Source organism: Schistocerca serialis, chromosome 8 (genome assembly GCF_023864345.2).
Source record: "Schistocerca serialis cubense isolate TAMUIC-IGC-003099 chromosome 8, iqSchSeri2.2, whole genome shotgun sequence".
In the NCBI taxonomy this organism is placed as follows: domain Eukaryota; kingdom Metazoa; phylum Arthropoda; class Insecta; order Orthoptera; family Acrididae; genus Schistocerca; species Schistocerca serialis.
The window spans coordinates 497,969,125-497,975,806 of record NC_064645.1 but is presented as its reverse complement, the minus strand read 5'-3'; the positions used below and the strand labels follow the sequence as shown (position 1 = coordinate 497,975,806).

Below are 6,682 nucleotides of genomic sequence, written 5' to 3'. Positions count from 1 at the left end.
AGTGAGTCCTACACTTAAGGAAATGTGCGTTGTGGTCAAATTCGGGAGTCCCGCATTGCCTTCATGAACGAGATCCTGGTGGAGGTAACTCATAACCCTGTAGAGACTTAGCGGCAAGTCCTTGGATGAGGGCGAATCGGTTAGACGTAAGAGCCGCACGTGGTGACGAATCGACGGCCCCCGGCTGCGGGCGCAGTGTGTTGATGGGTCTGCCGCCTACGCGCCTCCGGAACCGGATCGATGCCCATGTCGGGGGCGTCCTTGTTCTCATAAATAAGCGAGTGGCCGGCTTTACGGGACGCGGAAGTCCGTCTCGTCTCCGTCGGGCGCCCACTCGCATCGTCTCCGGCAGAGTTACGACGTCGCCAGGCGGCGGCTGCGCCGACACCGCTACTGTACCGCCGAAACAGAAAACGGCTTCCGCGCTGCAGAGTCCTATCCCGTTCCTAATTTTTCTTCGCTGCAACGAGTAAAGCTGACCTCGTTTCGAGTCCAAGTAGACCGCCACTGTAAATAAAGGGCGGTCGTGGTCAAGAGAAGTCTATTAACACCGAACAGAAGTCTTAGCTCGGGGAAGAAATTACTGAGAATGTACGTTTGGAGCACACCATTGTATGGTAATGTGGGAAAATCGGAACGTAGGAGACCCGTAGCGTTTTAAATGTGGTGCTGCAGAAGAATGTTGAAAATAAAGTGGTCTGATAAGTAAATTACGAGGGTCACTCCAAAAGAAATGCACACTACGTTTTTTTTTTTTAATTCATCTTTTACTCTACATGTTTGAAAGTTTCACAGTGTGTAGATACATCCTTTAGGCACAATATTTTCATTTCTCCACATAATTTCCATACCTCTCAACTGCCTTACGCCATCTTGGAACCAGCGCCTGTATACCCTCACGGTAAAATTTTGGACCAACCTTTTGGAGCCACTGTTTTGGCAGCGTGAACAAGGGAGGCATCATCTTCAAACCTTGTTCCATGAAGAGAGTCTTCCAGTTTCCCAAAGAGATGATAGTCACATGGAGCCAGGTCAGGGCTGTAAGGTGGGTGGTTCAGTGTTGTTCATCCGAGTTTTGTGATCGCTTCCATGGTTTTTTGACAGACATGTGGCCGTGCATTGTCATGCAACAGCAAAACATCCTGCTTTTGCGATGTGGTCGAACACGACTCAGTCGAGCTTGAAGTTTCTTCGGTGTCGTCACATATGCATATGAATTTATGGTGATTCCACTTGGCATGATGGCCACAAGCAAGAGTCCTTCGGAATCGAAAAACACCGTAGCCGTAACCTTCCCAGCAGAAGGTGTGGTTTTCAATTTTTTTTCTTGGGTGAATTTGCATGATGCCACTCCATTGATTGCCTCTTCGTCTCTGGTGAAAAATGATGGAACCATGTTTCATCACCTGTCACAATTCTTCCATGAAATTCATCTCCACCAATCTCGTACTGTTCCAAAAGTTCGCTGCATACCGTTTTTCTTGTTTCTTTGTGAACCACTGTCAACATCCTGGGAACCCACCTGGCACAAACCTTTTTTAACGCCAACACTTTCAGAATTCTCCAAACGCTTCTTTCCCCTATCCCAACATAGCGTGACAATTCGTTCACTGTGATGCGGCTGTCAGCAGTCACCTATTCGTTAACTCTCCGCACATTGTCTGGAGTGTGTGCAGTACGAGGCCTGCCGCTGCGAGGACAATCCTCAATACTGCCGTGCCCGCTTTCATCACGTAACCTGCTTGCTCACCGACTAACTGTACTCCGATCGACAGCAGCATCTCCATACACCTTTTCCAACCTCTTGTGGATGTTTCCACCGTCTCGTTTTCACAACACAGGAATTCTATGACAGCACGTTGCTTCTGACGAACGTCAAGTGTAGCAGCCATCTTGAAGACATGCTGTGACGGCGCCATTCACGGGAACAGGTTGAACTAAGTTTGAAAACAAGCGGGAAGGATGTATCTACACACTGTAAAACTTTCACACATGCAGAATGAAAACTGTGATTTTACAAAAATAGTGTGCATTTCTTTTGGAGTATGAAGAAATGCTGCGTAGAATCGGCGAAAAAACGAACATATGGAACACATTGACAATCAGAAGGCACTGAATGACAGGACATGTTTTACGCTATCAGGGAAATACCTCCATGGTACTAGAGGGAGCTAAAGAGGGTAAAAGCTGTAGGGGAAGATAGAGATTAGAATACATCCAATAAATAATTGAGGATGTAGGGTATAGGTGCCTGTGATGTGAAGAGGTTACGCAGGAGAGGAATTCTGGTGGGCTGGCATTAAACTGGTCAGAAGACCAATAACTCAAAAGCAGAAGAAAAAACTACAATATCGCTGTAGTTCCAGTCGTGACTTCAAAACTATAATCTGATAAGGAGTATGGAATACTACCTGTTCAACGTATCATGACATGCTCATTATGCCCGCCTCCATTACCGAACTCACTAACGCACACGTATGAGGTGGCGCTCGGCTCGGAGGTAAGCTTGTTCGAATCCTGTAGATGGGTCAAATTTTTAGTGCGAGTATTTGATCGGTAAGGGGGGAGGGGTGGTAACGTGCAGTTCCCAATCAACAGTCTTTCCACGAAAGCCCTGCTTAAATTCCAAACCTTTCTGCAGTGTCTCGTGAAGTGAGGACATGTGACACTGTTAGAGGAGATCAGACCGACGTTAAGCTCGGCGCCCCCCCCCCCCCCCCCCCCCGTGTTGCCATTCGAGACGAGTAGGCTATATATGGCACCGGCTTTCACACTTTCCCTTCTTCATTATCGTCATCACCACCACCACCACCACCATCATACAACACAAACATAACAATATACACACATCCATTACATTCACTTACTTTAATTTTACAACCATCTATCGTTCGTATTACACCCATTAGTTTCTCTTTCAGGGATCTGTATTCTGCCCAGCTTGCAGCTCATTGTTAAACAGTCTTATGAATAAGAAGATCCTGCTCTCTCCATTGTGGTTAGTGTTTTAGGTTTGTACGAGGGCTTGCTGAAAAACAATACATCCGAATTTTTTGTACGAAAACTCAAAGCCTTTAAATAAAACAAACGTTAGTCTTCATAAGGCAACGGCCTCGCTGCAGTGGTTACACCGGTTCCCGTGAGATCACCGAAGTTAAGCGCTGTCGGGCGTGGTCAGCACTTGGATGGATGACCATCCAGGCCGCCATGCGCTGTTGCCATTTTTCGGGGGTGCACTCAGCTTCGTGATGCCAATTGAGGAGCTACTCGACCGAATAATATTGGCTTCGGTCAAGAATACCTTCTGACCGGGAGAGCGGTGTGTTGACCCCACGCCCCTCCTATCCGCATCCTCCACCGAGGATGTCACGGCGGTCTGATGGTCCCGGTAGACCACTCGTGGCCTGAAGACGGAGGTCTTTTTTTTATTCTTCGTAACTATATCCTTGCAGCCTCTGCCGCTAGACGGCTCCGAATTGTAGCGTGTAACATGGCGGTGTGCAACGTAACTACTTCGGTCCGTGAGAAACAGTGTGCTAAAATCGAGCTATAGGCCTGAAGAGTACATCCACACATGGAGCAACCTCTCCTTCAGCGTGACAACGGCAGACCACACACACACATCAGTAACAATCCGAAGCCTTGGGTTCACTGTCGCCGGTCATCCGCCATACAGTTCCGACTTGGCGCCATCCGACTGTCATCTCTTCCGAAAACTTAAAGAACACGTTCTACGAATTCACTTTGATAGCGATGAGGCGCTGCAAGCAGAAGTGAGGTTGTAGCTGCATCAACGAAGTCAAACAATCTACAGTGACTGTATCAACAAACTGGTCTCACGTTGGGAGAGATGGGTTCGTCGCCAGGTTGATTATGTTGAGAAATAAGTATGTAGACATGAAGAACAAAGAAGTAGCATCCTAATCACATTTGCTTTATTCAAAAAAGAGTTTTCACCTAGACATTTCGGAGATATAGCACTTCAGAACGCCCCCAAATTTTCAGAGATGCATTTCTTATTATAGACACTTTTAGTTAAATGATTTGCTATTTTCGTTTTACTAATGCTTACATCTACTGCAAATCTTTTCTACTGCATTCGGCTATATGGTTTCTCCAATGTATTTAAATTTACTAACCCGCTATATTTCTTCTGTTTGTGTTTCTATATATTTTGATGCATTTTCACATTTTCATGAATTTTGTTCTTTTTTTCAGCTGAAATTCTGAGACCCGTTCTATTGGCTCTTCTTTCCAGCTTTATTTTAGGATCTGTCAGATTTTCTGAAATTATTGCAAAATAGTCTCCAAAAGCTAGGCAAAAAAATGGTTGAAATGACTCTGAGCACTATGGGACTTAACATCTGAGGTCATCAGTCCCCTAGAACTAAGAACTACTTAAACCTAACTAACCTAAAGATATCCCACACATCCATGCCCGAGACGGGATTCGAACCTGCGACCGTAGCGGTCGCGCGCTTCCAGACTGAAGCGCCTAGAACCGCTCGGCCACATCGGTCGGCAAAAAGTAGGCAATGTACCTTAAGTCTATTTGGTTTCCTTACTGAATTATTGGTTCAGTTTCGTGATTTCTGTAGTTCCGAATTGGAGCTAAAACACAGTTAAACAGTTAAGATGATGAGCCCCTTCCTTGTCTAACAACAAATTTCTATTTCAAATGACTGAGTTACGCTCATTTGTTTTATTATATTTGTTGTGTTAGGCATATTGCCATACAATTTCGTGGAGAGATCTCGTACTCTTAGAGCTATGGATGTTTGCCAATGAAAGTATGAGCATACTTTATGTGCATCTCGACGTATTCATTCCTCGTCAGCATAGGATAGCCTGATATTACGAGGTCTGTGGTCACAGAATGTACTCTACGATATCGAAATCTGTCTTTATTTCTCCCAACGGAGATTACATTTTTGGATAGAGACAAATGAAGGGCTTATTTCAATATTTATTACCTTAAATTTTCTGTCTATAATGCTTCTGAAATTAATGAGTCAAACAAACAGAAAGAAAGGTTCATCTCTAGCAAGAAGCCATATGCTTGAATATTTCTGGTATCTCAACTGCAGATTTTTCAGCGCTCATTTAACTTTAGGACTCTGTATCTCAATATGAACAAAAATGGACATGTACCACTATTGAAATAAGCCCTTCATATACATCGTATAATTCTCTTGAATGACTAGTTGGAATAGATGCATTGTAGCTACCGTTGTGTAATAGCACTCAATATTCTAGAGGACTTGACTATAAAAAGCTTGCAGGCTACTGGTCGATATTCCGGTGGACTTTATTTTGATAAGTAATTCAGCGATATTCGTAACGCAAGTTCATAATCTTCACTAAAGAATGGGGGAAGCCCTTTTCTCTAGACCAATGAACAATAATTTTCTGACAGTTCTTTTCTTTTACTCTAAATACCAAAACTGTTTCATAGAAAGACTGAAGTCTCATATCAGATTACTGAATTCTTCCTGAGAGAAATGAAGTGTCGAAAGAGTTCCTCGAAAATCAGATTCATCGCTGCTGACGCAGTCGAAATTTTCGACATATCTGCTGTGTAGCACAGGTCGCCTTCTTGGCCCCAGATCTGGATACTTCAGTTACCTTTTTTGTATTCACTGACGCCTTTCAAATTCACCAACATAACAACCAGCGTAATAATTTCTGGGCACTCTACATGCCACAGAAAAACTGAAATTTAACAACTTTTACAAACACGCGACACAACGTTTACAAACCTTATAGGGAGCCTAAGGACAATTTTTGTCCCCTGTGTAAATTCCGAAGTATGCAAGACACGCTCGTTTGGCAAAGTCAGTGATGTCCTTCATGGTATTTTGCAGAGAGAAATTCAGCAAAAAACGTAACAGCAGTAATCAGGGTAGTTTAAACAACCTCTTCGTGAAGAACTCTTATTTCAGAACCAATTAAGTGAATTCCCGTAGTTCGAGCAATCTCTTAGCGAAGAAGTCCTATGCCTGCGAAAGTAGGAACAGAACTATGTAAAAACATGTAAACAAACTATAATATTAACTAATGTGATATTAAAGAAAGAGAAACGACAAAATAAACACTCGAAATAAAAAGATAGATTTAGATTTCATTGTACAGCTGTCTGTAGAGATTGGAAATGGCAATGCGCAGTCCTTTTTGAAGAAAACACCATATCTGAAAATCTACAGCCAATTTAAAAATCTTCGAAAGTAGATATTGATTCATTATCAGCGGAACATCCTACATGCATTACAATACCACAGCCAATTTGAATAAAAAATTGTTCTCAGGTGTAATAACAGGAAAACTTGATAACTCCTGACTATTCGTTGTGGATTACACCACTGTCGTTGTGAAGGCAGATTGCACTTATCCTGAAAAACAAGTGCCAGCTATCTTTCACAAGTTAGAAAGACGGTGGAAGAGGAAAACCATGCAAACAATGTAAAAGAAAGTGAGAAAAGTGCTCTAATGGACGTCAGCGCCCAAAAAAAAAATTGAAAGTGCAACAAACAGATAATCTACCGAAAAACAGCTGGTGCAGCAACGCACGGTATGAACAATTCTTGGAAAAGCTCTTTGTCAAAGAAAAGACCTTGTTATAGCTACCAATGGACCCCTGACTAATTTTGCTAGCACAGGAACGCGGCTTTTCAACAAATGCTAT

General features: G+C 43.3%; 1 pseudogene; it reads left to right on the top strand.

Annotated features, from left to right (window-relative positions):
• The first annotated feature begins 3,103 nt into the window (after positions 1-3,103).
• On the top strand, positions 3,104-3,221 carry LOC126417849 (5S ribosomal RNA; annotated as a pseudogene).
• The last annotated feature ends 3,461 nt before the right edge of the window (positions 3,222-6,682 follow it).